This window comes from Vicugna pacos, chromosome 17, assembly GCF_048564905.1.
Source record: "Vicugna pacos chromosome 17, VicPac4, whole genome shotgun sequence".
NCBI classification, from domain to species: domain Eukaryota; kingdom Metazoa; phylum Chordata; class Mammalia; order Artiodactyla; family Camelidae; genus Vicugna; species Vicugna pacos.
In genome coordinates this window covers 52,986,424-52,995,393 of record NC_133003.1, presented here as the reverse complement: position 1 = coordinate 52,995,393, position 8,970 = coordinate 52,986,424, and positions in this window count along the sequence as shown.

The following is an 8,970-nucleotide window of genomic DNA, read 5'->3' as shown; positions in this document are numbered from 1 at the left end:
CATTCTCCAGGAGCATCCATGTTGCTGCAAATGGCATTATTTTAATTTTTATGGCTGAATAGTATTCCATTGTATAAATATACTACATCTTCTTTATCCAGTCATCTGTTGGTGGACATTTAGGCTGCTTCCGTGTCTTGGCTATTGTAAATAGTGCTGCTATGAACATTGGGGTGCAGGTGTCATTTTGAAGTAGGGTTCCTTCTGGATATATGCCCAGGAGCGGGATTCCTGGGTCACATGGTAAGTCTATTCCTAGTCTTTTGAGGAATCTCCATACTGTTTTCCACAGTGGCTGCACCAAACTGCGTTCCCACCAGCAGTGTGGAGGGTTTGGGGCCAGGGATGCTTCTGTTTCTCCATCCCGAAACGTGCAAGGTGAGCTGAGAATGAGTACTGAGACATTCAGGACTGAGTTAAGCTCCTGGGACTCCCACCCCCAGGGTTCTGAGTGGGCCTAAGATGGGCTTCCATGCTTCCAGGGACGAGGAGATCACTGCCTCCCCTTCAGCAGGACGGAGCATAAGCTCGGTGTGGGAGGCAGGAGAGTGAGCCCCAAGCATGTCTGTGTCGAAGTCCCTGGAATCATCAGTATGTTACCTCGTGTGGCAAAAGCACTGTGAAGATGCGACTAAATTAAGGGTCTTGAACTGGGGAGACGGTCCTGGGTCACACAGGTGGGCCCAATGTCATCGCAGTGGTTTTACCCGAGGAAGGTAGGGGGTAATGTGGTGGTAGAGGCAGAGATTGGAGTGATGTGCTCTGAAGACGGAGGGAGGAGCCAGGAGCCATGGAATGCAGGTGGCCACTCGACACTGAAAAAGGCAAGGAGGCAAGTTCTCCTTTCAGAGGCTCCAGAAAGAACCAGCCCTGCCGACACCTTGACTTCAGCCCAGTGACAGTGACTTCAGGCTTCCGACCTCCAGCACTGTAAGAGAGTAGATAAATCTGTGTGGTTTTAAGCCACTACATTTGTGGTCACTTGTCACAGCAGCGAGAGGAAGCTAATACATATCGTAACGTCATGGATTTCGGCCCTGGACGGAAACAGGTTTGAATCTGAGCTTCTGCCTTTTCTAACTGGATCTTCTTGGGCAAGTGGCTCCATTTCTCTGTGCCTCAGTTTACTTTAGCTGAAAAATGGGGCTCATAAGGATACCCACCTAACAAGGTACATGCAACAGATTATTCAGAAAATGCCATCTTTTGGTATCATTACCGTCACCCTGTGAAAGGCAGTATGTGGTGTATTGAGAGTACAGCCCAGAGTTGGGCCATCTGGGCTATAAAATTACTCAGTCCTGCCTCAGTTTCTTTATCTGTAAAACTGCAGTGATGACGGGGGTGTTATGAGGAGTAAATGAAATACTCCGCGTGCCTCGCTAAGAATGGTGCCTGGCCCCTCCCTGCTAAGCATTTAATCAGCACTAGTTATTATTACTGACATGACTGTGTTCCCAGCCCCAGCACCACATCCTGGGGGCCCCGTGGGCCTGGCTGCTGAGCGTGTGGCCAGGAAGGCTGCCCGGCAGCGCCCTGCCGAGGGGACAGACAGGATGGGGCCGCGCTGGCCTGGACAGGTCTGACTCTCTGCATCTCCCCGTTCTCGGCCCCTGCGCCCCTCAAGCTGTCCAAACGTGGGCCAGGCGCCCAAGGAGGACTCCCAGGGAGCAGCCCTGAGAACGGCTGGCCGTCGGCAGTGTGCGGCTGGAGGAAGCGGCCCGTTTCCCGCAGCCCTGGGAGCTTCCTTCCCTCCGCGTGTTGGCTCTGCTCTCCAGGAGCTGTCTGCGGCGGAGGGCTGGCCACCCGGTGGACCTGGGCCCCGGAGCCCCAGACACTTGCAGGGCCGGAGACTCAGAACAGCTCAGGACAGCCCCAGGCCTCAGTGCCCGGACGTGGCTCTTGGACTCCCGGCCCTTGAGCCTAGTGTGCCAGGCCCCCTTGCGGCGGTCCATGGATGTCAGCTCCTCAAACCCTCCCTGGGACACTTCGAGCAGTACCTTCTTTCCCACTGACCAGCCAGGAAAGCGAGGCACGGAGCTGCCAGGCAGAGCGACCGCAGTCTCACCACTCACGGGAGCTGGATCTGATCTCCAGGAGCATCGTTCCAAAGCCACCTGCTCTGTGCAGCCCCGCACCCCCCACCCCAGCCCCGGGAGCTTTAACACAGACTCAGAGGCTCGGAGTCACACATCAGAGCATTTTAAAGGAGAGTTGTAGGATACAGGAAACTGATGATGGAAATTCTCAACAGCATTACAGGATCTTGTAGTAAAACCTGATGTAAGCTCCTTATGTCTCACTGCCGGGAGTCCCTGAATGTCCTGCAGTCCCCTTCCTGCTCAGTCTCTCCTGGGATACGTTTCCTCGCCCGACCCCAGCATGGGGCTCTCCCACCTCCCCAGCCCGCACATCCTTACCTCCCATGTTCCCCTTCCTACTTGCCAGCATAAATTAGCACCCTTGCCTCTGAACATCTGTGACAACCAGTGGCATTGATTCCACAAGGCTGTGTGTTCTCGTGTGGGCCTCGCAGGCAGTCCCGGGGGAGGACGGGGGAGTTCCATCCTCAGGCTGGGGTTCGGCTGGGCTCAGCAGGCCCCCCAGGAGAGGGGACTTCAGGTCGTGGCTGCAAAGGCACCTCGTGCAGGTCTCAGCTGGGGTCATCCCCAAAAGGTCTGTACAAAAATAACATCTGCTAGTGGGAACAGGTGAAAGGCGGTCCAGGACGACCCAGGCCTGGGTGGAGGGCCGGCCCTCCCCTGCAGCACCCTGGCCGGGGGGGTTTAGAATCCCTTGGATTCCTCCAGCAAAGGAAGGCTTGCTACTTCAGCAACTCTCCACAGTTGACCCAGGGTCTTCCTGTGAGATGATCAGCCCCGTCCTGGGGGCCCATCAAAGTGGAAAAGCTACCACTGTCCAACCCAGAAAGCCCGCTTCTGGGAGGCAGTCTCACAGCAAGACTCACTCACACCCACACAGAAAGAGAAATGTTCACGGGTCTTTGTGACCATGTTGTTTGTGATGGGGGAGAAACCAGTGGCATCCTTCCCCGGGTCCATCACGGGAGGCGGATGGAATAATCTGGGTACCTGCACGCCATGGGAGATTCCGCAACTGCTAAAAAGGAGGCAGTCTTTACATGTGTGGGTGGTGGCGTCAGCCGAACAACCCGGGAAGCCAGCCTGGGGGGGGGGTCTGTCTTCATGCAGACGCAGGAGATGTGGTCCTGGGGTCTCCCTCCTGGGAGGAGGGTTTTGAAGGAGCCATGCATGAAAGAAAATGTCTTTTACTTTAGACCTTTAGTTACTGAAGGCATAAAGGAACAGGGCGTTCTTCCTGTGCCTGGAGAGGGCACAGGAAGGGGAAGAGCCCCTTTATCCCACCTCTGGGCACTTCTACCAGACTTTGGGCACGGCCCCCGGCGGGTGGATGGACACGGCCCCAGTCCCACTGCTCCGTTTGGTGATTCCAGCTGCTGTAATAACGAAACCTCGGCATCTCAGAGGCTTCGTGCCACGGAGGTGAGCTCCTTGCTTTCCCTAAGTCTGCAATGGCCCGTGGCGGGGCAGCTGGGGCCAGGTTTCATGGACAGGGACCTGCCCAGGAGGAGGAGAGTCCCCCAGGGTGGGGAGGAGCATGGCAGGTCAAAGGCAGCTTGGACGCCACTCAGGAGAGGTGGACTTCAGCAGGAGCCAGACCCTGGGGCCCCTACGGCTGCGCTAAGGAGTTTGGATTTATTCCGATTGTGATGGGAATTCAGTGGATGAATGAATGAGGCAGAGGAGCAGACAGGTGAGAATGCAGCTCCGGCAGGGAGAGGCCGAGCGCAGGGCACCGCCGGAGTCCAGGGAGCCCCGCGGACGTGGGGCCAGTGCCAGGGAAGCAGGCAGGTTGATCAGGCAGGAAGCTCAGAAAGGTTATCTCGGGTAGTGGCCCTGGTAGGAAAAGGGGCCAGAGGTGTGAGTGAGCCATTCACAGCAGAGGAGACAGAAAAGGCCCGGAAGCACGTGCAGAGATGGGCACACTCCCCAGTGACCAGAGAAGCGCAGTCTCACCTTCATCCACGGGGCGGGGAGGGAGGGGGCTGGGCGCTGCCAGGTGCCAGCCAGGGCATGGAGGGCCTTGGTGCCATGCGTGAAGCAGCAGCTGGTGGAGCCAATCACGAGCCACCTCTTAGGGCTTATGCAGATGAAGTGCCACCCCCGGTGACTCAGCAATTCTGCTCTGGGACACTTGTTCCAGGACTTCCTTCTGACGGCACCTGCAGTGCTGTCTGGGTGGTGGGGCTTGCAGGTGCCCGGTGCCCATCACCTGTGAGCACTTGGGGTGGACAGGTACTGAGCCCCTCTGTGCACCTGGCCCCGTCACTCCTCTGCAGAGAATCCCTACTGCGCCCACTGTGCTGCTGAGCAGACTGAGGCTCGGCAGGTGGGCGCCCTGGCCCAGGTCGCTGCGTGCCGGGAGCTCAGGCTGACCCCAGAGGCAGCTGTCCTGGGAGGTTTCAGCTCCCGCCCCAGCTCCCCATGGAGGGGGCGGCTCCTGCAGGGGTGGTGTCTGCGAGGCGGGCAGGAGGTGGTCTTGCAGGGTGCTCCCTGGCCGCCTCAGGAGCCTGTTATGAGTCCTGGCTCTGCTACCCAGCAGCCCCGCGCTTCAGTCATGTTGCCCGTTTGCTCAGGGTCCGTGGGCTTCCCACCTATGAAATGGGCACAGTGAGACCCACCTCAGGGGCATAAGTGAGGCTTCTCATGTCAAGTTCCTGGCCCAGCTGATGTTTCTTTCCTTCTCCCCACTCCCCAGGCACGTGGGGCAACCCTCCCATCACCCCAAATTTAAGTAAGGAAGGCTTCTCAGAGGGGGGTGTCTAACCATAGAAGCCGGTTTTGCAAAAGTTAAATCCAGGCAAACGGAGCCGTGAGGCCTTTACTCTGGGCCTCTGTCCCCCGACTGTTTGACCAGAAGGTCCAGGTGAGCAGACATTCACTCTCTCCTGGTCGGGGGCCGAGAGCTCTGGGTGCTCTTCATGGAGAGCCCAGTGTGAGAAAGGGGAGACCCTCCCCCGCAAGGAGCATGGACTGATCTACACAGATGAGCGGGGCATGTGGAGGGTTCACTGCATCTGGAGTCCGTGTCCCGGTGCCTGTTCTCCAAGCAGCAGACCCTCACCCACGTAGCTGCCTCAGCCAAGACCCCCGGCCCTGGCGCTCCCCGCCCTCAGCCTGGGCCCAGCCAGCCCGGGGAGGCCAGGCACTGAGCCGTCAGCTCCCTCGGGCGGCCAGCTGGCAGCCGGGCTGCAGTGGCCAGAACTTTAAGACCATCAGAGGCAGAAACAAGAACCGCCGGAGGCTGGCTCGCTGTGAGGAGTCCCAGCACTGGCGCCAGGCTGCCTGGTTCATGGCCTGCCCGCCGGCCATGCCTCCCGGGCGAGTGTCTTGCCTCGCCTGACGGCCACCGGGGCAGCAGCGGTGCCAGTCACACGGCGGGGCCGTCGGGGCTTTAGGCGCACAAGGCTGATAAGCCGGTGTCATTGTTATTCCTGCGGGTCCACCCCCTGCAGGGCAGCACGCGGACCGCGGAATCCCATGCGTCAGGACCATCAGTCAGGAGAGGCTGAGTTATGCTGTGGTAACAAAAGCCCCAAATCTCAGCGGCTTAATACGACAAAAGTTTATTTTTCACTCATGCAACGTGTCCAAATGGGTCAGCTATGGCTTTGCTCAGTGTCATTGAGTCAGGCTGACGGAGCAGCCAGCATCGGGAACCCTGCCAGCCACTGTGGTCGAGAGAAGGGGACAGGGGCTGCTCCGGCTCTTAAAGTGTCCCCTGGTAGCGAGACTCATCACTTCGCCTTCAGGCTGGCCCGTGCGAGCCACACAGCCAGTCCCATGGGAGGAGCGCGCCTCCTGCACGCGCCCGGTGGACAGAGTCAGGATACAGGCAGCGTCAGAGGCTGCCTTCCCAGCCAACCTGCTCCACTACTGTTATTGTTGTTACTGTTGTTAGTCTACACCCGGGGCTCGGAGGGACCAAGGAGCCGGCCCCACACCACAGAGCAGTCACCGGCAGGACAGGAGACGTTCCGTTAGTCAGCATGTGTTATTGAACAGCTGCTGTGTGCCAGGCACGGTCTTAGGCACTGGGGAAATTATGCAGAATGGTGGTGGTGGGAACACAGACTGTATATAAGCAGTCAACACAAGAAGTGAGTGAGTGAGAAGCTGGAAACAGGAGTAAGGGAAGGGAGGTTGGCGTCTTGGAGGGAGGAAGGCATCTTCAGTGTTAAGTAGGGTGGCCAGGCCTCATTGAGAAGGTGAAGGGCTGAGCCATGGGGATGTCTGGGAAGAGCATTCCAGACAGAGGGAACAGCATATGCAAAGGCCTGTTCTGTTATTCAGTCGACAAGCACTTATTAGGGCCTGCTCGGGCTGGGCAGGTGCTGAGAACGTGGTCCACAGAGCAGAATGAAATAATCCCTAACTTGGAAGACATCACAGCCCAGTGGGGAAGAAAGCAAAAGGCTGGCGATGAATGAATGAATCACCATCCAGCCACTAAGCATTATTTAGTGTCCACAGAGTGCCCTGCTTTGTGTGGGTGCTAGGACTTTGGTGCAGGGTCAGACATGGTCCCTGTCCTTGAGTTGCTCCCAGTCCGGCTGTGAGAGAGAGAAGTACAGTGGTCAGCGTGCCCAGAAGGGGGCCTGGGGCTCGGAGAGCTGGGGGACCTGAGCCACAGTAAGCGCATATACCAAAGCTGATGACGATCCCCGTGGCCTGTGGAGAGGATTACGTGTGAGATTGTGTGTGAAGTGTTTGGAAAAGGGCCTGGCCCGCACTGCTACTCGGTAACTGATGAGGCAGCTGAGGCCCAGAGAGGTTAAGCAACTTGTGTAAGCTCACACAGCTCCTGTGCTCTTGAACATTCTACTGCCCCCTCTGCACTGCAACCTAAGTTCTCTCCTGAGTGCACTTTGTGGGGTTCCTGCCACCCTGGGCCTTCTTTGCCTGTAGCTGGTGCTTAACCGCATCAATCGATCATCTTTTCAGAGGGCAAAGGCAGAAACTGAAACAGCAGAGAGGGGGCCAGGCTGGCAGAGAAAGGATCTTACTCGAGGAAGTAATTATATATTAAGTGAAAAAGTCCACCGGTGTGTGCACTGACTCAGCATTGCCGTGTCCCTGACGGACGAACAGTCCTGGCTGCCTTCCAGGGCAAGAGCTGCGTCAGAGTGTCTGCCATCAGTCGCCTCTCTGCCCCCATCCACGTGTGCGCACTGGGCCGGCAGGTGGGCTGGGGCAGCTCCAGCCAGAAGGTGGTTCTGGGAGGGGGCAGGAAGGAGGGCCTCGTGCTTCAGGATGCAGTGCCTGGCGCCTAATTTAGTGCTAAATGATGGGCCCTGGGCATCGCGCCTCAGCTCCCCTGTCTATAAAATGGGTGTCACTGTGGTGGAGAGGCCCCAGGAACTGTGGATGTTCCAGAACCTGCTGCCTCAGCGCTGGAGACCCAAGAGAGTCAGAGCAAGGCTGCAGAGGACACAGCCCTTCCCAGTCTCCCAGGGTGGGGAGGGGTGGGGCAGGCAGACTGCAGTGGCTCTGGGACCTCTCAACATTGGCCACACCAGCCCTGGGGTGTGGGGTGCAGGGGTGGGTGTGTGGACGTTGTGGACACAATTTTTGGAGAAATGTTACTAGAATGAAAAGTGCCCACAAGAACTCAGCTCCTGCCACCCCCTCCTCCCTGCCCTGGGGAGAGGAGCCGTAATGCAGATCAGAGAGGTGGAGGTTCTGCCCCCGGGTGCACAGCCAAAAAGTGGCTAGGCCATGCTGCCTAGGACAGATGTCCAGGAGGCAGGGGCCCTGAGCACCTGGGGCAGGCCTGGCACGGTTCAAGTCACCAGATTTACCAAATAAAACTCTAGGACACCAGTTGAACTTGAATTTCAGATAAATGATGACTTAGTGTAAGTGTGTCCCATGTAACGCTTGGTACATACTTGTGCTAAATTTTTTTGCTTATCTGAAATTCCAGCTTAACCGGGCACCTGTATCTTATTTGGAAACGGAGGCACAGGGAGGGCGGAGACGGTGGAGTTTAGGCTGAGGGGCTCTCCGGCCAGACGGCCTGAGCTTCAGTCCTGACTCTGCCAGTCACGGGCCCCGCCCCTCATCAGGTCGCTGGAAACGCAGCCTGGGCTTCCTCCTCCGTCCTAACAGCTCCTCCCGCCTAGCAGTGGTGTAAGGGCTCCATGAGTCAGCCCTTCGGCCCTTCGGAATCCCTCAGCTCGGGGCCTGGAGTAAGGGCTCGATATACCCTCCCTGTTTACAGTATTTACTGAATTCGGGTGAGCAGAGACACTATCATCAGCTGCCAGCCACGTGTCTAAGGCAGCAGGTCTCAAATGCCGCGGGCGTTGGGGCGGGGCTCAGGGCCTGTTAGCGATTTAAAAAATTATTGGAGACCCAGAGCTGTTGCACATGCGATTGTCTTGCAAAATGTACAGCAATTGAAATTAAAGCTGAGAAAAAAATAGAAACATTTCTGCATTCATTTTCAGTGATAACGAACCCATTATGCTTACATAAATGATGCATTTTTAATGGGAAGCAGCCGTTCTCAAACCAGGGCAATAAGCCCGGAAGCGCGCGCTGTGAGCGGCGCGAACCCCTCGCGCGCGCGGCTGAGAGCCGCCAGCGGGCCGCTCCCGCGCCGCCGCCTCCCGCTCTCGCGATGTCTCGGAGCCGCTGGAGGAGTCCGCGCGGCGCCCGTGGGAGCGCGCGGGGCGGCGGCGGCGGCCTTCGTGTTCCCGTGCGAGGGCCTCGCCCTTCCGGGCTCCTGGCTCCCGGAGGAGGTCCCGGGACCTCCCCTGAGAACCGCTGTCTGAGGCTCGTCGCGTTGCAGGCCGAGGCCCCGCAGCCCCCGGGCCCCCGACGCACGTGGCCGAGGGGCCGACTCGGCCGCGCTCCGGCCGAC